The sequence below is a fragment of the Nannobrachium achirus genome (assembly GCF_963921795.1).
Source record: "Nannobrachium achirus genome assembly, chromosome: 21".
Classification (NCBI taxonomy): Eukaryota; Metazoa; Chordata; class Actinopteri; order Myctophiformes; family Myctophidae; genus Nannobrachium; species Nannobrachium achirus.
In genome coordinates, this window is record NC_137828.1 from 14,388,713 (window position 1) to 14,414,465 (window position 25,753).

Below are 25,753 nucleotides of genomic sequence, written 5' to 3' on the forward strand. Positions count from 1 at the left end.
GCTCCTAACCTCTATAGCCCTAAACGGACTCTCCCCATCCTATATGTCAGACTTAATACAACCATACATCCCAGGAAGACCACTACGGTCCCAGGATGCCGGTCAGCTCACAGTCACAACACCCAATAAAGTAACCGTCGGGGGCAGAGCATTCACACACCGTGCCCCCTATCACTGGAATGCTCTCCCTCAAATCCAAGCTAAAAACCCACCTCTTTTGCCTACACTACTGTTTGCCCTAGTCCATGAACATTGTTATGACCAAATCCTACTTCCCCATGGTTTTTAACATTGTGTTGTTTTACTTCTATATGATCTTTTTGTCTTGTTTTTTGTTGTTTTTTCTTTCTCTTGTTGACCATGCATACTGTTTGACTGTTTGTAATGTGTGCAAATCGTTCAATATACTGTATGTATTTTTAAAGTGAACATTTGTAACTAAAATTTTGCTTCTGGGGGATCCCGGTCTTAATGGGTTAAAGCGTTACCTACAACAAACATAACGTATAGGGGCTCGGGCTGCAGACACCCCAAGCAACCCCTTTGCTTATTAATTATTACCGATAAACATTATTTCATACCATTTCTTGTCTCTAGCCTTCATAGTGCAAAGACATCCTTTTACAAATTGCATTCAAATCACACAATGTTTAATCATGCATGTAATTGAATCCCACTGCTACCACTGTCACACTGGAATGGAACGGGGTGGGGGAAACCGATAACCAGACAAACACATTTAACAGAAACTGTAATCAAAATAAATATTATTCTGTTATTCTGAATGATTCTACAAACACGTTCCCACACAAAGTGTTTCTCTGACTGGGTAAGTAATTATGTTGTGTGGCAACTGGGGTTTAATTTGCACAAATTGGATGTTGTTGAGGATGCAAGTCAGGTTGTCCTGACCGCGACAGACAATGTGTGAAAATAAAATGCAATCAGTTTACAAATTATAAATAATATTGCCATTTAGCAGACACTCTTGTCCAGAGTGATCTACATGATAAGCTAAAAAATAAATAAAAAATAAACAATATCTGAAACTGTATTGTGTATTGACATAACTAACGAAACTAATTAAAATCATCTTCGTCTTTGTCAATGACAATATCCAATGTTTATTCTTCAAAAGCAGTGAACATAGACAACAGTAGCTATCTGGGCATGTTGATTACCCCATAATACCAATAAAAAACTAAAACGAATCAAAAACCTAATCAAAATTAAACTGTCATTTTCATGTATAAAGTATTGTATTGTCCAGAACAGCGGTATATCCCTCTGCTCTCACGCAGTGTACAGTACATCCATGCACGACATGCAGTGAATGCCTGATTGGTGCACTCATTAACACCTGTGTTATACACATAGTCCTCTCCTCTGTCCCCCCCCCCCCACACACACACACATGTGTGTGTGTGTGTGTGTAAACGTAGCAATATCATGATAATGAATGAGTCCTCCATTCAATTATGCTACTTCAGTAAAAGTGCAATTCTGTATTGCCATAGAAATATACTTAACCGCTTAAACCCCATGTGGGTGACCAGAGTCCATCGATAGAAACTTTTTTTTTTTTTTTAAAGAGGCAGGGGCTGACATTTCTAAAAGGCCCTTTTGGTGGAAATATCAAAAATAGCAGACCTCCAAGCTCACAACGTGTCGCAGATTTTCGGAACCACCACACGGAACTAAGCATAATCAAGTCAATACTGGAAATGTGTATGTGGCGTACGGCATGGATTTATACACATTACACATAAGATGCTGCATTCAAGTTCAGGATAGTTTGGACAAGGCAATTCTCTTGAATGCTGCCTTATATGGTATGGAAAGAGGGCATTTTGCATTTCTTTCACCAGAGTAAAAACTGCATTCATGGTCTGGAGAGGGCACTTTTTACAGACTGATAAAAGGGCAGGGGCTCAAGCCCCCTTTGATGTCTATCTGTGCACGTGCCTGTCGCAATATCAAAGAATTATTACATCACTGGCAGAGAGTTGTTCCGTGGCAGACTACTGTAATGTGGAGCACCTGGAGAGAGCAGAACACATACTGTACAATATTCATTCAGTAAGAATACTCAAATCTCTAAATCACGGCTTCTGAAACCTTCTGATGGCAAGGACCCCTGAACTGACATACTGTATATTTGGCCTCAGACCCCCAGCTGAAAAGGCTTTGTGCCAGGGACCCCCAGAAGAGAAGATAAACATTTGGGGGTCCTTGGCACAAAAATAAGTTTGAGAACCACTGCTCTACTGTAAGTCTCAAACTGTTTTAGGCCGTGAGCCCCAAAATAAACATATATGAACTGGGGACCCCCACCCTGACAAGCACTTGGAATTGTAGGTATTACATTTAGCGTTACTCGGTTCCATAGATACATATTGTGAAACAGCCGAACTATAAGCTCACAACGCCTCGCACTGCGAGGCGTTGTGAGATCGGTTATTTTCACAATGTTCGCCTCTTTCTTACTTAATATTTGCCGGTTTGGTATTAAAAAGGTCTTGAAAGTCCTAAATTGTCACTTTATAAATGTGCAGTTACCCTGTACACACTTATACTGTATGTTGGATTATATACCGTTGAGTGAGAAAGAAAATGGACATTAAGCTAATCATCTGGGGAACCCACAAAATAATTTGGGGACCCCACTTGGGGTCCCTACCCCAAGTTTGAGAACCACTGATCTAAGAGTTTCTAAGAGTTTGTTTACTGTGGGATACATTTAGGCTACACCAATATCAAGAAAGGACCCCTGTTTACTGAACCAACAATGATGACTATCACAAGAGCCTTGAACTTTTTTTTTACTACAAAAAAAGATGTGTACTTCATCATCATTCTTCATAATATACACAGCAACGTGATGCCAGATAAAACAGAACAGAAGAGCCAGCATGCTCTCCAGAGAGAGAGAGAGAGAGGATGATCAATGATTGGTCCTGATGGGACAGTCGCCATGGGAACGGGCTGCCAATAGCGAGGCAGAGAGATAGTGCTGAGTGTCACAGTAGTGTTGACATGTGTTGATCTATGGCAGCCCTCCAGAACCCATCCGTCTTGTGGACGCTCCCATACTCTGATGGTTCTGGAACACAAACAATGCTGGCCTGGCCCTGGCTTTGTTTAGTAAGTGATGTGCAATATTAGACCTGCCTGGGAGGGGAACACAAGGTCCAAGGTTCCATTCCCGGCCCCTGTGTGTCCCTGAGCAAGACGCTTAACCCCCTAACTGCCATTGGTGGACAGAGTACTCAAATGTTTTTTTTTGTGTGTGTAAAAGTGTCAATACTGCAATGTAGAAATGTTACAAGTAATGTTACAAGTAATGTTACAAGTAAAAGTTACAAGTAAAAGTCCTTTCTACACCAAAGCAGAATGTCCCATTTCACAAGTTTCCACACAATTCACCCTTTGTCAGCCTTCTGATTGGTCCCTGACTGACCAACCAGCAGGCTCTTTCTGCCTTGTCCCGCCCTGGTTCCACCTTTTTTATGTTAAATTTGCTAAAACATCATTTTTGGAGAAATAAAAACATTTAAAAACATTCCCAGTCACTGTTCTGCACCTGAGAGGCTCCTTTTTACAAAACCAAGTTTAAAATGAGAATTGAATACACAAAATAACGATAAGAAGCAATTGAATTTCAATGGTAGTGGATGGAGAGAAGGGACTTTTGTCCCACCAAGACACAGCAACCAATGAGTGTGTAGAGGGGCGGGACAACGGGCGGGACTTGACAAAGGGTGTGTAGACCAAGGGTTCCCAAACGTTTTTGTCTCAGGGCACCTTATGAATATTTTTTTTAATCCGAGGCACCCCTATAATTTTTTGTCCTTGTATGTTCAAAACCGTTCGTTTTGTATTTCACATATAAAATGTACTAAATGTACTAAAACAGTAGATCTACAAGCACACAGTGTGCTTGTAGATCTGCTGTTTTCACTAGTTTTGTGCGACAGTCTTGTATGATGATTGATGAAGCAAGGCTTTGCTTTACCAAAAGACGTACACATTTGAAACTTGGAGATACAAGGTTTCTGCCCGACAGTGACGATATTTTAGTGATTAAGTTGCGAGGAAAACGTTGAGATAATAGCCATTTTGGTTAGAACTGACTGAAGATAAATTATCTCGCGGCACCCCTGGACTGCCGTCGCGGCACCCCAGGGTGCCCTTGTCACCCACTTTGAAAATCCCTGGTGTAGACGCTTGACAAGGCCGGATGCACCACTGTGGATTCGAACCCACGACCTCCGTGGTGGAGAGCAAGGCAGAACACCACTGTGTGCCTGCTGCTAGTTAATCAGCATTTCGACTTTGATTGATTGATTGAAGAATTTATTAGAAGGTTGCATAGGAAAAAGTACAGTTTCGTGACAAAAAATTCAATACAAATCACTGGTACAAGGTCAACTAAAAGGAAATCCTAGTAAGCAATTTTGGAAAATGGGTTATAAATGGCTCCATCTACGCCTTCCCTCTCAGCTTACTAACTATAAGTTTGATTTGTGCAGGGCTGAGATTCTTTTCACTTCAAAATCATCCTTCACCCTTAAATTCAATGAATTCTTTAAATGGACTAAACTTTGTTTTATTTGATGGCCTTCCTGCCCTAGCATTTGGCCTTTGTGCCCTAAAAGAATTACACCACCAAAGGCCAAATGGCCGTGCCCCTAAAACTATGAAATTCTAGGCCTGGTGACGGGGCACCCTGGGGTGCCGTGACGGCAGTCCATGGGTGCCGCGAGATATTTTGATAACAATTTGAATTTATTTGGACACTTAAAACACTTTCATCATTTTAAACTTGAAGTACAAAGTTATTTTCAGTCAGTTCTAAACCAAAATAGCTATTATCTCAACGTTTGCCTCGCAACATAATCACTAAAATATGCTATAAATACAGGGTGCTGGGAGTGAAAAATATGAAAATAATGTAGGGGTGCCTCGGATGAAAACAATATTTAGAGGGGTGTCCTGAGACAAAAAGGTTTGGGAACCCCTGGCTTAGACAGATACCATATGTACCATACATGTACAAACATATGTTTACTCATACCCAGGTAAAAAAAAAGAATACTAAAAGCATACTTTAGTTGATTGTTTTAAAGTATACTTTTAGCATGGCTTTTGTATTATACTAAAATTGTACTAAATTGTACTTAAGTACTACTTAAGTACTACTTAAGTTAAAGGTACATACCCATGAGTGGTCTAAATGCACTTTTAGTGCATTTCTATTATATTATCAACGTGTTGTAAATCTACTATATATGGAACTACAGTATATTATCAGTGTTGTAAAAGTGTATTTTGTAAACACTTTTATTATATTTATGTTATATGTTTACAGTAATATACTTAAATTCATATTCATCCTATTCATAAAAATACAGTTATAGTGAATTTGTATGATACTGTAATGAAGAGCAGAAGTGTATTTGAAGTGAATTTCATTACAACATAAACAACAGACAAGTGTATTTTAAGTACATTACTGATATATACGGTACTACAATACTGTATCAAGTGTTATATGCATAAAGATTTCAATCAATCAATCAATCAATCAATCAATCAATCAATCAATCAATCAATCAATCAATCAACCAACCAACCAACCAACCAAAAGGTCTGATCTGCAAAGACTCGACGTGGAAGAATCCGACTTATTTTAAATCTTACGGTGAAACAGCTCAGCTTGCCATGGGTCTAACAGTAGAACTATTAGATAGGGTACTTTGTGTGATAGATAATTGCAAGGCCCAGAGAAGACAGATGCACTGAGTGGGTATGGAGTATGGAGTGTCAGCCCCATATGTCACCTTTGAAGACACGTTGTGACGTTCATCACACGGACCGTTACTCTCAGCCAGAGGTCTCGCCATTATCTGGCTCTGCTGCAGGCTGTCGAGGAGAATCCACGCCGGCTGTTTAAAAGGTGTGAATGGAGGAAACATAAGTGAGATGCTGGAGGTTAGGAGATCACAGAGAGAGAGAGAGAGAGAGAGAGAGGAGGGCTATAACTGCTGCTGACGCCGGGCGAGCAGGAGGGAAAGATGGAGAGGGAACGAGAGAGATGGAGAGGGGGAGGGAGAGAGAGAGAGAGAGAGAGAGAGAGAGAGAGAGAGAGAGAGAGAGAGAGAGAGAGAGAGAGAGAGAGAGAGAGAGAGAGATAGCAGTGGAGTGGAGTGGAGTTTAGTCTTAATGGGTTATTTGTCATGAGGTCTGGCCGGTGCGAGCGTCTCTTGGCAACAGGAGGAAATGGCTCAATCAAGAGGTTTCAGAAGGTGAATCCGCCGTTCCATTTCCATCTCATTCCAATACAATGCTAGACCATGATATCATATTTATAGGCAGGAAAAGAATGTCTTTTTTTTTTTCTCCAAGACGTTTTGCATTTTACTAAAGTCACACACCTCATGTGAGTGGAGAGAGGAGAGGAGAGAGATAGCCTGACAGAATAGAACACAACAGGCTTGGGGCCTGTGTGTGTGTGTGTGTGTGTGTGTGTGTGTGTGCGTGCGTGCGTGCGTGCGTGCGTGCGTGCGTGCGTGCGTGCGTGCGTGCGTGCGCGCGTGCGTGCGTGCGCACACATTCCGAAGCAATCCAGCTGTTGGTTTTTGAGATATCTTGTTTTGGAGTAAAGTGTTGGGCAGACTAGATGGACAGATGGACAGACAGACAGACCTCATTGTAATCCATGTTTGATTAGCTGTGTACATGATAAAACCTGATATGTGTCCTAAAGAAAATATGTGCCAACATATTCATTATATTGCAGAAATATATTTAACTTCATCATTCAGCATACAAGAAGTTAAATATGTATGATTAAGCACAATGTGAAAATTACTAGACATCAACCAAGTTGTTTTATTCTGAAGCTGAGTACTTTTATTTTGTAACCTGACACTTCCTGTGAGGGAGCATAGTGCTATGTGCAGCACCATGACACTTCCTTTTGAAGCCACACCGAGAGAGAGAGAGCAGCCACAGAGCAGCTACAAACCATTACCTGGTTTTAAACTGATAAAAGTGATAAAAGTCCAGCTAAAAGCAGTTTAGCTACTGTTTTAGCCAGAGATAATTCCTATGGTTCCAGCCAGAGGGTCCATCCGTCGAGTTTGATGTGAAAAGAGAGATAACCAGCATGGTGAGGATTGTTCATTGGCTGAAGCTACAAACAATTAGCATGCTAGCTGAGGGGGACATGATGATGAATGAACTGGGTTGATGTTACATGTACTGTATCTGTGCACAGCAGTTACAAGTTGAATGTTTATTGGGAGAAGTGTACACACTCTTCCTGGGCTTGATGAATACTGAAATGCACTTTAGTGTAGAGTAAATTTTTACAGCATGTGACTGTACAGGCAGCCTGCCCTGCACCCACTAATGGAGGCTGCCATTGCATTGTACAGGCCACATTGCAACATGTTTGATCCTGGTGTAGCAGTGTTATGCCATTTCTGTAAAGAGATTTATTTTATTTTGGTACAAAGAATTGTTCTGTATTGATACTGATTATTTGATTATTTATTTTATTTGTTTTTGATCAATGGAATTGTACAGTAAGCTGATGTTTATTGGTTTAACAGTAATTCCCTAATGATGTGAAATGATGATGAGAGATAATTACAAGAAGATATGTTTTATTTAGCTTTGGTTTATAATTCCCTATATGCCATAAAATGACAGTGCATACTCTGACTTACTACTGTAGGTCAGGTTTTTTGGAGCCTGTTGAAACTGCTTGGAAGATCCTGGACTTTAGATGGCGAGCTAAACCCACAGACGAACCAGCAGAACCGGAGAAGAGAACCAATAATTGCATGCAGAAGACTGAAGATAAATTCCACTGACTGTCTCGATTTCCAAACCCATCCAGCTCACTCTACAGTGTGGTAGGACAAAACCAACTCCACTGCACATCCACAGTGCAGTGGGACTGAGTCAAGCACATGCCACTCTCCTAGTGGTGTGATTGAACTGTTGGGATCATACTGATTTCACATCAGTGATAACAGAGATTAAAGGGACACTTTGAATTTGAACTTTGAATTTAGATATTGGCCAATTAGGATTTTATTTTGTTTTTGAATCACCCGGGTTGTATTTTGAAGGTTTAAAAAGTATTTGTATGTTGTTTGTTATTTTTTCTATTTCATATTTACATCTATTCAATTAAAAGGAAGTGGTGCATTTCATACCTTCCGGATAGTAAAACCTTTGCAGTGGTGTTCTTCCTGGTGTGAAACAATTACTGGCTCCCTAGTCGAACCTAGGACTTCTGATAATTAGCCCAAAACCCCCCAGCATAACTCTAATAGGAGTATATGGTTATGCCAATTGATAATATCATTCTTTAAGTTGTAGTAAAGTAGGGTGACCATATTCTGAAAATCCAAAAAGAGGACACTCTACCCAGCATATATATATATATATATATATATATATATATATATATATAGACCTATATATATATATATATATATATAATTTTCCCCCCATTTTTTTTTCTATTACTAGTTTACCGCTCAATTATGCCCTATACCACTAATAGCCTATTATGTATTCAATTTTGAGGGGGTTCCAATTGGACCCTTTACAAATCTAGAGATCCACTGATAAAGTATGCCTTTTGGCTCCTGTATGAACGTTCAGCTTTGTAACTAAATAAAAGAGAGGTAGCCCATTATTCAAACCGCCGTATCTTCTGCTTTACAAGGTTGTAGAAAAGATTCTGTCAATTTAGTTAGCAGAAGAGCTCTCACCTCGCACAGACTGTCTTGTAAGCTACTTTGCAGTGTTATGGGCTTGAAGCAGAACTTTTATAATTGTAAATGCCTAAATGGACACAGAAGACTACCAGCTTTGCTGACAACGCTCTGCTTCTCAATGTTGGTCACTCGCACTTTTTGTGCATTTCATCAGTGATTGAAAGCCGCGGTCGTCGCGAGCACCTTCGCCTCGCCGATACGCATCCGTAGAGCCGTCTCCCGTCATTTTTAGACCAGGATTGAGGGAATAGCAGGCAAGATTCCTTCACCAATGTAAACACAGTTGCTGAGGGAGTGAGCATTAATAGCGTTTGCAGTTCGTTTGGCTCTGCGCTGCGCGATCTGCTGCAGAGCTCTGCTCTGCTCTGCCTCTGATCTGAAAGCGATACAGGCTGAGGGAGGGAGGGATCGCAGGCAGAGAGTAGTATGAATAATACACGTTCCGGGGTTGGCGCCTCTCACAGTGTGTTTCCAAAAGAACCATTGAACGTGCATTGTAAATGTCCGTGCTTAAACTGTGATATGCGCGAAACCCCGGACATTTGAAGGAATTTATAAAACCCCCCCGGACCGGCCGGACAGCCCCCTAAAAGAGGACATGTCCGGGCAAAAGAGGACGTATGGTCACCCTATAGTAAAGTCATACAGGCTACATAACGTGGTGAGCTAGCCAGGAGCCAGATAAACGAATAACAACAGAACAGACACCACATTGTTATATAACCCACCGTGCATTGCCACAAAAATGGATACTATTGTTGAACAGAAAGGTATCAAAGTTCCAAATGCTGTTATAGTGAGTTTAACAGGTACAGAGAAAGGTACAGAGAATGACAAAGACATTATAAGGCCTAACAAAATAATATGTTGGTTTCCGGTAGGCGACCGACCCTATTAAATACGTGCGACCCAGATGATTTTATTGGCATTTGGAGTGAAAAAATAAAAAAATTAAAAAAAAAGTCAAAATCCGACCGAGTCGATCAAAAACGTCTTACAAAAAATATATTTGGTGCGACCACATTCGCGAAGTCAGGACCTGTCCCCGGTTCCCGAGGCTAAACTAATGTGAGTTACGTTACAACTTGTATTCCTCCAAACACACACAGACACACAAGCACACACAAAATCGGGGGACAAATTGCGTTGCCACTCAGTCACTGACTGGCAGCGGTAGCCATGCTAGCAACGTTAGCAGCCCAGCCACCAGTACAGCTGAGAACTGTATAGCCACCACAGAGAGACGTGAGTTGGAGACGAAACATTATGACAGCGTGGGATTCATCTGAAAGACTGTACGGCAACAGCGCTTGAGTGAATGCGGACTCCCGTGCGACACTGCATGTCTGCAAGTACGACTGCGTCTCTCTCTCTCGTTCGCTCGTCGAGTTGTGTTCTTTTGTCAAATCTAAGCTGGAAAATCTAATACTTCCTGTAGCCGATCTCTTCAGAATAAGATATATTGCGCTAGCAGCAATAAGACTTCCAGATTTCTTATCACAATAAGACTTCCAGACGGTGGTCGACTTCTTAATCTCTTCAGAATAAGAGTATCCTAAAAGAAATTGAAATATGATTTCATTTGCATGATTCATTAAAACTGTAAATTAAACATTAAAATAAAAAAAATAAAAATAAAAACTACCTACCCATCCTTCCCATGAGGAAATAAAATAAAATTCCTTGCTACCCATCATGCCCACAAAAAAATTAAAATAAAAAATAAAATAAAATAAATTCCCTACCTACTCAGCCCTAGAATTACAGCCAACCGGAAACCAAAGATTTATTTTGCTAGGCCTAACTTTCTTGGAGAAGTATGGCTCCATCCATGATGTCCATACTATAGATGACACAGCATCAGAGTTCCATACAAACAGGATCGTTGTGTTTGACAGTGGCACTGCTTTACAAGCATTAGAACCTCTTTTGCCTTGCAGTCAACCATTTTCAGATAACCCTGATGTTTCATTCCATGTGCAGGCCTTAGCATCAGTCTACACACAGAGGGTGGGGAGCAATGCTACACAGTCTTACCTTGACGAGTTAAAGGGCATAGCTAAGCTGAGTGGGAAAGATTTTACAGAGGTGTTGAGGGATGTCATGTCACAAATAGCAGAGTCTATTGGTGGAGATGAGTCCACTGAACAAAGCACTTCTAAACCTACCGAGAACCCTGATCAGAGTGCAAAGCCCAGCCAACTGTCACAACAGCTGTCTGTCACTGCCATTCCCTTTCAACCTACCCCTTTTCCCATTGATACTGCATCTGTCCCAAACGTACCTGCCCCTTCTCTCATTAGACCTGGTCTCACTTTAAGCCCCAGTGAGCTCAATCCACCTAATGTGCAAAAGATCGTGGTGGAGCACATTGTTCGAAGTGAGGACAAATCCTCCCATCCTCACTCTACCTTGAGATTGAGAGCCTTTTCAGGAAAACTCCCTAAACCACACAACGAAGCTGACTATGAGACTTGGCGTTCTCATGTTGATTTAATGTTGAAAGACAGAGTGTCTGACTCTGAGAAAACTCGCAAGATCCTTGAAAGCCTTCTTGTCCCAGCTGCTGATGTCGTCAGGCATCTCGGGCCTGAAGCGCCACCTACTGCATATCTGCAGATACTAGACTCTGCATTCGCCACAGTCGAAGATGGTGAAGAACTGTTCGTTCGGTTCATGAATACACTACAAGATTTCCCTGAAGAGAAACCCTCTACCTACCTGCAACGCCTTCAGGTGGCCCTGAATAATGCTGTACGTAGAGGAGGAGTCCCAGTGCAAGACATAGACAGGCATCTTCTCAGACAGTTTTGCAGAGGCTGCTGGGAGAACAGTCTGATTACTGACCTTCATCTGGAAGACAAAAAGCTTAAAGATAATCCTCCAACATTCGCAGAATTGTTACTGCTTATACGCACTGAGGAAGACAGACAAGCGGCGAAAGCCACAAGAATGAAACGGCACTTAGGAGCTACAAAGCCGAAAGCTGTGCTGCGTGTACAGAGCGTGACTGACGACAGTGACAGTCAAGCCAGCTCTGACTCCAGTAGCATACAGGAGCTACAGAAACAAGTTGCAGACCTGAAGAGTCAGCTAACCTCGCTGTTGAACAAGAATAAGCCAAGAGCTCCCAAGAAAGAACAAACGAAGGAGACTAAAACTCAAAAACCTGACTATGCACCGACTGAATCCAATCCACCTCCCCCTAAAAGCAAAAATTCTAAACCAAAGCCCTGGTACTGTTTTCGCTGTGGAGAGGATGGACATATCGCTTCCACGTGTGAGTCCGATGCGAACCCTGCTCTCGTAGCAGCAAAGAGGAAAGAGTTGAATGAGCGACAGCAGAAATGGGAAGCAGATACACAAAGAACCATCAATTCTTTAAACTGAACTCAGCTCCTGTCGAGGGACAGACTGGAGCTGTAAATGATCAACCACGTCCCATTGAAGACAAACCCAAAAAGCACGCCCTGATGAAAATGTCTCAAACCAAAGATACTCCTTTCAAGCTACCAAAAGGCTTGGTTGGTACAAAGAGCACAGCGCAAGTTGAAATAGAAGGACAAGTTGTCAACTGTCTACTCGACACAGGTTCACAAGTTACCACGGTTCCTCAGTCATTCCTGCAACAATGTCTGTCGGAATACCAGATCAAACCACTCTATGACTTACTTGAAGTTGAGGGAGCCAACGGTCAGTCTGTACCTTATCTGGGATACATCGAGCTAAGTGTCACCTTTCCCAAAGAGTTCCTTGGTTCTCAAGTTGAGGTGCCCACCCTCGCTTTAGTAGTCCCAGATATCAGAACTGCCTCTAACTCACTTGTGCTGATCGGAACCAACACGCTTGATGTCTTGTATGAAACCTATTCTGAAACCACTTCTGAGACACAACAGCCAGTGGCACATGGCTACAAGGCAGTACTAAAGGTCCTTGAACTGAGACAGCGACAACACAAGGATGGTAACCACGGGCTGGTTAAGATGCATAGCACAAGTCCCCAGTTGGTCCCAGCGGGCCAAACGGTGGTCCTGGAAGGCCGTGTCACTGCAAATCTATTCACTACTGAGAGTTCTGTAGTTTTGGAGCAGCCTTCTTTGTCCTCCTTGCCAGGTGGACTGCTGGTGAACACTTGCCTCATTGACTTGCCCACAAACCAACCTTACAAAGTACCAGTAGTACTTACCAATGAATCTGAACATGACATTACTATTCCGCAGAGGTGTGTCATTGGTGAGCTCAGTGCTTTTCAGAGAGTCCTCTCCCAAGAGCATAGTGCTCTTTCACCTAAAACAGAATCTCCCCTGAACTCCAATACAAGGTTCAACTTTGATGACTCTCCTGTCTCAGCTGAGTGGAAGGAGCGTATCACAGAGAAGCTGAACAGCATGCCCGAAGTATTCGCTCAGCATGACATTGACTTCGGAAGAACTGATAAGGTGAAGCACCAAATCAAGCTCTCGGATGAAATCCCCTTTAAACACAGAGCCCGCCCCATACATCCTCAAGACCGGGAAGCGGTCCGTAAGCACCTGCAAGAACTTCTGCAAGCTGGAGTGATCCGTGAGTCGGAATCCCCATTTTCTTCGCCTATAGTAGTAGTACGAAAGAAGAATGGAGAGGTCCGCCTTTGTATCGACTACAGAAAACTCAACCTACAGACAGTAAAGGATGCTTCTACCACTTTTTCTAGTCACGTGTTCAAATACTGGATTCTGATTGGCTAAATTCCGGAGGTTATGACAAAACAACTGCCGCAAAGTTGTATGAGGACTTGTCCGAGATCAATGCACCTCAGTGTACATCCGGGGACTTCAGGAGGTAGTCGGAACACCTTTCCCCCAACCAACAAATGACGGTGGCAACGGTCCTATGTTTACTAACGTGCATGCTATAGTCGCCGATTTATTTGGATCCAATGCAATCCGCCAACTTTAAAGCCCCTTTTCTCTGAACCTATGCCTTTCTGGAAGCGAACAGCCTCTATTTACGGCCGGAACGGTACTTCTAACTGACGTTAGCTTAGCTGTAAGATAGACGCATGGATTAGTATGGAGTTGGCGCCATCTGTTGGTGAGTAGAAGATGTTGTTTGTGGAACTATCTGCTGTCTCGCGGAAGTTTTATAGGCAATAATGATTGTAACTTAAGATCCTTGCAAGTTACAACTATGTGTTTTCTTTCATGTATACGGGAAAAAGTGGTAGAAAAGCTATTTACCACTCGGGGTCGATAATGTCCTCTCACTCGGGGTAAATTGCTTACTTACGCGCTCCCAAACTTGGAAGAGACATTCACGACACTCACCGGATCGAAATGGTTTTCCGTTCTCGATTTAAAATCTGGCTACTACCAGATCGAGGTTGACGAGCCAGACAAAGCCAAAACTGCTTTCGTCTGCCCCATGGGATTCTGGGAGTTTAATCGTATGCCCCAAGGCATTACAAATTCTCCAAGTACATTCCAACGTCTGATGGAAAAATGCGTCGGCGACATGAACCTGAAAGAAGTGATTGTGTTCCTTGATGACATCATAGTTTTCTCCAAGACGTTGGAGGAACACGAAACAAGACTGATGCGAGTTCTAACTCGACTGAAGGAATACGGCTTGAAACTCTCCCTCGAGAAATGCAAATTCTTTCAGACATCAGTCAAGTATCTAGGTCATATTGTATCCCAATTTGGAGTGGAGACCGACCCTGAAAAAGTGAAAGCCCTGAAAACGTGGCCAACGCCCCAAACGCTGAAAGAATTGCGATCGTTCCTCGGCTTCTCAGGATACTATCGTCGCTTCATAAAAGACTACTCCAGTATAGTTAAGCCCCTCACTGACCTGACCTCTGGATACCCGCCAATGCACAAGAATGCCAAACCCAAGGTGACAACTCACCAGTACCATGATCCGAAAAAACCCTTTGGTGACCGCTGGACAACCACCTGTGAACTTGCATTTAAGACCATCATTGAGAAACTTACTACAGCCCCTATTCTTGGCTTTGCCAACCCCAAGTTGCCGTATGTCCTTCATACTGATGCCAGCACCATCGGGCTTGGGGCAGCCCTATACCAAGAGCAAGAGGGTTGCATGAGAGTGATTGCCTATGCCAGCAGGGGTTTGTCTCGCAGCGAGTCACGGTACCCAGCCCACAAACTGGAGTTTCTGGCCTTAAAGTGGGCAGCAGTAGAAAAGTTTGGTGATTACCTGTACGGAAGCCAGTTCACTGTCGTGACTGACAGTAATCCACTAACGTATATACTTACCACCGCGAAACTAGATGCCACTAGCTACAGATGGCTAGCAGCATTGTCCACTTTTGACTTCAAACTCCAATACCGTGCAGGCAAACTGAATTCTGATGCAGATGGTCTTTCCAGAAGGCCCCACGGAGAGCTGACTAATGATCTGATGTCCCAGAAGGAACAGGAGCGCATAAGTCAGTTCACCCGAACACATCTGACTGACCCCGACACTGGTCTAAGTCAAGCAGTTGTACATGCCATCTGTGAGAAGCACATGGTCTGTAATCCAACAGATGAAGACAGCGACAGTGATGGAGCTCTAACTCTGGTGCAGTCATTAGCAATTTCGCCTGATGCCTTACCAGATGACTTTGTGAATGAAGAACAGCATGGTGGTCTACCTAACCTTCCCCATCTGTCCGAAACAGATATCAGAGAATTGCAACAAGCTGACCCCTGTCTCAGGGAAGTCATAGCCCACATCGAAAGTGGAGAAAAAGTCCCTCCAACGGTCAGAAAAGAGCTCCCTGACATTCCATTCCTTCTCAGAGAGTGGAATAGACTTGAATTGCGCAACCAAGTTCTATACCGAAGACGGCAAGACAACGCCCGTGTCACTTACCAGCTGGTCTTACCTGAAGTGCTCCGAGCTGTTGTTCTTCAAAGCCTTCACAATGATATGGGTCACTTAGGTATTGAGCGTACCCTGGACTTGGTCAGAACCAGATTCTACTGGCCAAAGATGGCAGCTGATGTTGAAAGAAAAATCAAGACCTGTGACCGGTGTATTCGAAGAAAAACACCACCAGAAAAAGCCGCACCATTGGTCAACATAATATCGACCAGACCACTAGAGCTTGTCTGTATGGACTTCTTGTCCATAGAGCCTGACAGAAGTAATACGACAGATGTCTTAGTGATAACAGACCATTTTACGAAATACGCTGTTGCCATCCCAACACCAAACCAGAAGGCCCAGACAGTTGCAAAATGTCTCTGGGATAACTACATAGTCCATTATGGAGTCCCAGAACGTTTACACAGTGACCAAGGGCCGGACTTCGAGTCACGTACTATCAAGGAACTATGCAAGGTTGCTGGTATCCGTAAGATTCGTACTACCCCCTACCACCCCAGGGGGAATCCTGTCGAACGCTTTAACAGGACGTTGCTAAGTATGTTAGGAACGCTGGAAAACAAAGACAAATCGCAATGGCGAAACTTTGTGAAACCCCTGGTGCACGCGTACAACTGTACGAAGAATGACGTAACCGGGTACACGCCCTATGAACTAATGTTCGGTCGTCAACCAAGGTTGACGACCTTGGTTGGATCTCTCCCACTGACTGAAGAGGAGCCTGAGTTGCCAATACCACGCAAGCCAAGAACCCGAGCGTCTGCTCCAGAACCTGACGATGTGAGTGTACACTCAGACGCTGAGGATGAAGTTCCTTATGAGTGGTTCAGTGAGCAGCCTGATATGGAAAACACCAGATTTACAACAATCCATGAAATTCCCAGAGCAAACAACCGCTCTGATCCAACCCTTGAAGATATGACTGAGTCACAACGTACGCCAGTGTCCACTGTTGAACACAACCCTCCAGAGGGAGTAGCCAGTGCTTTCCCTGAGGGAGTTCCAGTGGCACATGCTGACAACGACCTACCTGATTACCTACCTGAAGTGGGAGACTTACCTGATGTTCCGCCAGCCGCTTCTGGTGATGAATACTTACCCTCTACTTCTGAAGAGATACCTGAAAAGGAGAAAGACACTACAGAACCTACCGATGTATACTTACCAGGAGACTCGTGTCCTGAAGAGGAACTACCTACCGATGAAACTTCACAAACTCCTACAAAGGATGTTCCTGTGGAAGAAGAGGAAACGGAAATTGAGAATGTTCCAGTGGTAACTGATGATACAGTGCCAGCTGAAGATGCTGAAACTGATGGACAAGCCAGTGCTGTCCGACGCTCAACGAGGAACAGAGGAGGACCTGAAAGATTTCAGTATTCAACCCCTGGGAACCCACTGATAGCTGTAGTCCAGTCCCTATTCCACGGTCTGAGCACCGCTTTCACTGAAGCCTTAATGGAAACCAAAGACTCTGAAACTTACCTCAGCCCATCCCTTAAACCTGTTGCCAAGCAGCCGTTCCAATGCACAGGGACGTGCATAGCTTCAGGGGGGGAGGGTGTAATCCATGTTTGATTAGCTGTGTACATGATAAAACCTGATATGTGTCCTAAAGAAAATATGTGCCAACATATTCATTATATTGCAGAAATATATTTAACTTCATCATTCAGCATACAAGAAGTTAAATATGTATGATTAAGCACAATGTGAAAATTACTAGACATCAACCAAGTTGTTTTATTCTGAAGCTGAGTACTTTTATTTTGTAACCTGACACTTCCTGTGAGGGAGCATAGTGCTATGTGCAGCACCATGACACTTCCTTTTGAAGCCACACCTGAGAGAGAGAGAGCAGCCACAGAGCAGCTACAAACCATTACCTGGTTTTAAACTGATAAAAGTGATAAAAGTCCAGCTAAAAGCAGTTTAGCTACTGTTTTAGCCAGAGATAATTCCTATGGTTCCAGCCAGAGGGTCCATCCGTCGAGTTTGATGTGAAAAGAGAGATAACCAGCATGGTGAGGATTGTTCATTGGCTGAAGCTACAAACAATTAGCATGCTAGCTGAGGGGGACATGATGATGAATGAACTGGGTTGATGTTACATGTACTGTATCTGTGCACAGCAGTTACAAGTTGAATGTTTATTGGGAGAAGTGTACACACTCTTCCTGGGCTTGATGAATACTGAAATGCACTTTAGTGTAGAGTAAATTTTTACAGCATGTGACTGTACAGGCAGCCTGCCCTGCACCCACTAATGGAGGCTGCCATTGCATTGTACAGGCCACATTGCAACATGTTTGATCCTGGTGTAGCAGTGTTATGCCATTTCTGTAAAGAGATTTATTTTATTTTGGTACAAAGAATTGTTCTGTATTGATACTGATTATTTGATTATTTATTTTATTTGTTTTTGATCAATGGAATTGTACAGTAAGCTGATGTTTATTGGTTTAACAGTAATTCCCTAATGATGTGAAATGATGATGAGAGATAATTACAAGAAGATATGTTTTATTTAGCTTTGGTTTATAATTCCCTATATGCCATAAAATGACAGTGCATACTCTGACTTACTACTGTAGGTCAGGTTTTTTGGAGCCTGTTGAAACTGCTTGGAAGATCCTGGACTTTAGATGGCGAGCTAAACCCACAGACGAACCAGCAGAACCGGAGAAGAGAACCAATAATTGCATGCAGAAGACTGAAGATAAATTCCACTGACTGTCTCGATTTCCAAACCCATCCAGCTCACTCTACAGTGTGGTAGGACAAAACCAACTCCACTGCACATCCACAGTGCAGTGGGACTGAGTCAAGCACATGCCACTCTCCTAGTGGTGTGATTGAACTGTTGGGATCATACTGATTTCACATCAGTGATAACAGAGATTAAAGGGACACTTTGAATTTGAACTTTGAATTTAGATATTGGCCAATTAGGATTTTATTTTGTTTTTGAATCACCCGGGTTGTATTTTGAAGGTTTAAAAAGTATTTGTATGTTGTTTGTTATTTTTTCTATTTCATATTTACATCTATTCAATTAAAAGGAAGTGGTGCATTTCATACCTTCCGGATAGTAAAACCTTTGCAGTGGTGTTCTTCCTGGTGTGAAACAATTACTGGCTCCCTAGTCGAACCTAGGACTTCTGATAATTAGCCCAAAACCCCCCAGCATAACTCTAATAGGAGTATATGGTTATGCCAATTGATAATATCATTCTTTAAGTTGTAGTAAAGTCATACAGGCTACATCATCCTACAGACAAGCCCCCTTTTTTAAGTTTTTGCTTTGTTTTTAAGGGTGCAGGGATTTTTTTGTTTTTCGTCATGTTGATTTGTATTTTCCCTAAAGCTATCACATTCCCACGTCTTCATATCTCGTGGGAATGAGATAGGAACTCCAGGGAATGAGATAATATTCTTTTCTGCTGCATATTTGTTTTCCTGCCCTATAACGGAGGGATCCGTATCATCCGTAGAGAGTGGTTATGAGCAGCAGGGCTAAATGGTGTACCAGTCACCTCCGTGAGAAATGAAGTCAAGCGGTAACAGGCGGAACCTAAAAGTGTACAAAGCAGCCGGCCCGAAAACACTTGCTTTGGGAATGTACTTAGCAGACACACTTATCCACAGTGAGATCTGAGAAATGAACCCTATATTCAACAAACTAATGAAGAGACACATGGGTCAGTGACGTGACGCCCCAAAAAATGTGTTTTTAAAAAAACTTTAAATTGCAGGCATAAAAGTTATTTACTTTTGTTCTACTCACTCTCAACCTTATGGAAATACATTTTGTTTTTAGATATTTTATTGGAATCAGACTTTATTCAGCAGTTTGTTGTACTTGTGCCTAAAATCGTCATATGGTGTGACATGAAAATAATTGTTCATAAAATGAAAATGGAGTACATCTTTCTTAAGTTACTCACTTTATCAAAGTCCTTTATCATAACTAACCAGTGATCTACTATAGTTTTTTGAAAATTAATTATATCTGTATATTTTTTTCATAATCGACACTCTGTGTGAGGCCCATGTTCATGATCTTACAACATATTTTAAATGTATTCTGTCAAAACTTTCTCTAAAATTACACAAATATTTGTGACTCTTCCTGATAATATTCTCTATGTAATCCATAAACATTTTTTTGGTTTAATCATTAATAAAGGTATGATTTTTCACTATTTGGAATGTCACACCAAATGATTTAGTGTCACACCGTATGATCATATCTTCATGTGTCAAAGCAAACTGTGTTTTAACCTACCTATTAGTGAGTACTGAACTTTACTGATTGATTAAACAATTACCCAGGATAACATGGCCTTAATATTTCTGAACAGGATAGTATTGTAGGGCTTTAACATGGGATAAGAAAGAATTGTAGTAGTAGATGGATGATGAGGATGTGCACAGGAATGCTACGCACACCTAAGTCTTCTGCCGGCCCACGGCAGAAGGATCCTAAAGAGACAATAAGGCGCATAGCCACACTTGGAGCCAAGGCAACATTTTATTAACACCAATTAGTGGAAACAGAACTCAGCATTCAGGTAAATTGCTTTTTTCCGAAGTCTCCTGAACTTGAACACAGCATTTTGTGTTGAACAAATGTAATTAGGAATCATGACATTACACCACATCTCCACTAGCTAAAGAGTGCTGGGTTGCGCAACTCCGAAAATAGCTGATCTACAAGCTCTCGCAGCACAACGTGTTGAGAGCTTGTAGATCAGCTATTTTCGCTAGTTTTGTCTCGGGTCCTACCTTAACACTGTCCACTGTCCAGTCCAGTGAGTGAAAGTACAAAAGTATTAGATCAGATTAGATTATACATTTAGACTGTATTGTACATCAGCCAGTCGTATTTGGTGAGGGTAGCAAACCGACTGCCTTGTTGCGGTTCTGCTATGCCACAGACAACCTCCTGCTCTTCGTAGAAAATGCAGTCTCGCCCCTTTGGCTCCTCTCTCCTTGCTGGGTCATTGTTTAGTTTCTCCCTGTACTTTCTTGTTCTCTCAGCACTTGGCATTTTCCAGCTGACAAAAGAAAATGGAATGTATAGTTTAAGACAAAGAGAAAATATTGGTTAGATTGAAACAATATGTTAAGGTTTCTGTGAAGGGGTTTCTGCTCTGTCTGATGAATTTGAAGTATCACTGAATGAAGCTAAATTACATTTTATGTAAAAATGTTTAAAACAAATGTTTAAATGTACAAAAGAAACATGGAACTTTGTTATTTATTGTTATATCTGTAGTTAAATACAGTATAAATCATATGGTGTGACAATCAAGTCATATGGCGTGACAAGCAGACATGTCACACCATTATGATTAAGTGTCACACCATATTACGTTTTCTGCATTTAGGTTTACCTTGAGGCTACTATGTACACATTAGCATGCTAACAGCATGCTAGCTATAACAAAGCAACCTATATCTACATGGAAATATGACCAAAACTTCAAATAACTTAAGCTTTTTTTAATGAAAAGGTGTCACACCAACAGACATCCAAAGTGGTGAGTTTGTCAAAGTTTCAACAAGATGGCATTTCATGAAAATGTTAAAATCATAACTCACCTCAGACACCTGTCTTGCAGTTGTGCTGGGAGTGCTGAATAGCCTTACAGAAGAAGGACCTCTCTAGCCAATAGGTGTCCAAATAATTGCAATACAATAATTGCCTTGTCCAATTTGTCCAAACTAGTGTCACACCAAATGATTTTGGTTTGGGGGACAAAATGTTTTTGATCAGAAATGACTGAAAACATTATGCTTTGACTTTGAAAAGATATAGGCTCACAAATACCCAGGTGAAAAAGAAATATATTTAGTATATTTTCTATAAATATATTAAATATACTTCTTTGTATTATACTTAAGTTGTACTTAAGTAGTATTTTTATGAAACAACTTAAGTTGAATTTAAATGTCAATTAAAATGTACTTTAAGTGTATCTAAAATGTATTTTTTGGAAGTGGATCAAGTACATATCAAGTATACAAAGAATAGATTTTAAGTGTATTTTTTAGATGTGTACCAAGTATACACAAAATAAACTTAAAGTGTATTTTTTAGATGTGTATCGAGTACATATCAAGTATATAAAGAATACAATTAAAGTGTATTTTTTGGATGTGTATCGAATACATATTGAGTAGACAAAAATACATTTAAAATATACTAAATACTAATACACTTAATATATTGTTAGTTATTTAAAATAAGTATACTTTTTAGTAATGTAATAGTATTGTACTACAAATGTATTAGTACTTAATATACTAGTCTGTAGTTTACTTTTTAGTGCTATACTGCTAGTGCACTACAAGTATATTAACACTTAATATACTGAAAGCAGTTTGTAAAAAATATTTACTTGGGAGTAATTCACCCCCCAAATCACATTTTTCCTATCGATTACTCACACCATGGAGACTTGAGTTCAATATTTTTTGGTTTTTGCCACATTCCTAAGGCAATAAATGTACCCCCATTGATTTCGGATGGGGATCCGAATGCAGGGGTCCCCATCCGGAATCAATGGAAGTAAATTTACCCTAATCAAATTAGGAATGCGACAAATACAAACAAATATTATTGAACTCAAGTCTCCATGGCGTGAGGAATCAATAGGAGAAAGAAAGAAATCAATCATTTTGGGGGTGAACTACTCCTTTAAAATGTACCGACACTGCATTTGCTACTCCTTCTATACAATATTATTGGTAACATTACATTCAATCAACCATTCAAAGAGATATTAAACACAAGGTTTGTCATTTATTTTAACTTAACAGCGTTGTGCTTTAGTGCAAAGAAAACTGTTTTACAGTATTTTTCAAAAATAGTGCAACACGTTTTTACAAACAGTAAAAACTAAACATTTGGACTGGCTTAACATTTAAACAAAAAGGTGAAACTATAACAGATTTGTGTTCTAGCGCAAAGAAATTATACTTTTCAAAAATTGTAAAAGTTTTTTTACGAACAGTAAAAAAAAAAGTAAACATTTGACTGGCTTAACAGTAAATAATAAATAAAAAAAGGTCAGTCACATGGGGACATGTGTGAGACTTGTCTCAAAGAATGTAACACCAGACACATTTCAGCTACCCAGCCTGATGTAGCTGTGCCAAGAACATAAAGTAGCTGTGCCAAGAACATAAAGTAGTCAGTCAGTCCATGCTCGACTCGGAGGCCCTATTGTTTTGGTTGTGGCCATGCATCACAACCCAGGGGGGAGAAAAAAAGAAAATCCTGCTCCATATGTGTTGGGGAAATTCCAGGGGAACTGCTCGATTCCAACTTAAGCATAATCATTAAAGAAAAGAAAAAAAAAGTAGAGTTGGGCATAGATTCAGGTTTGAAAAGCACATCTGTATTGACCAGGGCAACGGTTGGGCTTTCACTGGCTGGTTACAGACATCCGCTTGGCTTTAAGAGCTTTACCATATATGGCCACAGAAGCTAGAAGAACGCAACAGGCTCAGTTGTGAGGTATTTATCTCAAAGAAAAAATCAATTCCAGATAACTTAATTCACAGTGGATCTAGTTGTAACGTGTGGAAGCAGCACAACAGGTTGTCCTTTGGTGTCTGAGCTTGGTTTCAAAGATAAAAAAAAATAAGTACTAGTTTCTGAATCAAGTTGAAGGACAAGAAAACATAAAATAAAATAATTTAACTCTCTTCATCCAAGCCTTCGTCCAAGGCTTGAGTCAGGTTGTCAATGCCTCTGACCATCTTTGTTGTTTGATCGGTGTTGTTGCATTTTCTTGCAACAACACGACGAATCTCTGACTCTGTAAACGCCGGGAATTCCGCCCTCACCGCTTCTGCAAGACATTTAATGAATAAGCAAGGTCAGTGATTATCAGTGTAGTAGTCCATATGTACAGCCGCATTTTGTGTCATGACAGGTTGTAGCACGCAAGTTGTAGGCAACATGCTGAAATCCTAACTTATCTAAAAACACAGATTGAACACAAATAATTATTCCAAACAATAACATAAGATCTGGTTGTCCCAGAGGTGAACCGGTCCTTAAGGTTTGGGCCATGGGACAAACCTAAAATCCATTACTGTCCTATATTATAATATGTTGTCGCTGTCAAGCATAAATAGGTCAAACCATCCAATTCTTAAGAGCCCCCCTGCATGACAACAGAGCAGCCTAATCCACCCAGCAGCTGCTAGATGTGGTCCAGAGGGCCAAGTTCCCTAAAAGTGAGACTACTGGAAACTACATTTGGGATATTTGGTTCTGTGCAATTACCTATAACCGCATCAAGTTTTACAGGGTCCAGTTGGGCCTTTGGTGGTTTCCCCTCTGGGCTCCTTCCAGTGAGGTTGCTGCACGCAAGCACATCTCTTCCAAAGACCAGACCCAGGAGCTCCTGGGTGAAGAGTGATGCTTTGCTGCGGTTCAGACGCTCAAATTTTGTCCGAGGCACCTGGACATTTGAGTTAGGCAGGTTGATCTGGACCAGAATGTCGGTTGGAGGGTTTTGGTCCTGCACATCCAATGTAGTGAGACAGACAAATAGTTAAGTGCTTAATAACACATGAATTATCATTAGAGCATTTACAATTATGATTAAGGAACTGCACTGTACCAATTCTACGGATGCAACTCCTCCAGAATGGCGAGGAGGGTTGGAGCCTCGCAGTGTGACCAAAACTTCTTTTAGGTCATCTTTTAGTTGAGAGAGCTCCCTCACCAAATCAGGCAGTACTGAAACAAAAGATTAATAATCTATTGATGAAAAATACAGTACTGAAAAGACTAAAGGTCACAAGCTCTGGAGAGCATTACAAAGTTAACTTGCATAAGGACCGATTTACACTGCCAGCCAAATAGGGGTGGGCAATATGGAAAAATACAATATCATATTTTCCCAAGCTGCATCACGATAATCAATTTCATTGATGTTTGATTATTTTTCAAGTTACTTGACAAAAACTAGACTCTCCCAGCTCCATTTGTGAGGTCTAAATTGAACTGTACAATTGTGTAACTGACAGTATACTAAAACATTTTCATTCATTTGTATACTCTCAGAGTTAAGTGGAGAACTTGACATTTAATAAATCTCTGCAATAACGATTAAACAGGATTTTTTACAAGGCTCCCTCAATTGTATCACAATATATACAATACCTCTGAAAAGGGATATTGTGAGACATTGTATCGCCTCAACATTAATTATCACCATATCGCACACCCCACAGCCAAATTCAGCCTGAATCAGATCTGTTACATAGCAAACTTTGCTTAGTGTACAGTAAACGCAGACAGGTCACATGAAATCCCTTTTTTTTTTTACATATCTGATTCTAAAAATGTGTCTCAGTATGAATGATCTAAACTGATCAAACCCTGTGGTTCTCAACCTGTGGGTCGGGAACACCATGGGGGGGGGGGGGGGTCCCCAGATGATTAACTTAATGTTCAACACTTTCCAGCACTTTGGGGGTATGCCTCCGCACATGAGAAATGTACAGGAACAATTAAGCATGGCATGAAATGGGTTCACAAGGTCGTAACTGCAATGTCAGAATGTTTAAAACCGACGTTACCACAGTAACCAAAGCAGATATGTTGACGAAGGTCACTTTGGGTTTAAGTAGTTAAAATCAGTCTGATCACACAGATCAGATATGGTACACTGGCAAATGCATTGTTAACAGTGGGGCCACAAGATCAGATTTGAGAACTAAATCTGATTCACGCTAGATTTGACTGCAGTCTACATCCAGGGTGGGGCCATGAGAATAGTGTCGAGTGAGGGCGGAAATGAGGGAGTTGGCTCCAGTTACAGGCTCAATTTAACACATCCCATAGCATTACTAAAGTATGCTTTAGATAGAATTATTGTCTAAATTCATAACATTTATTCCTCATGTAAAAAATCATTACCACTGAGGGCTTGATAGACCGTCTCCTCCTTGTTGGTTGACCACGCTCTGTTTGAGTTTGACCCCTCTGCTCCATTTTCTCCATCGGATTCCGACTCTACCCTTTCCTACAATAAAAAATAACAAAG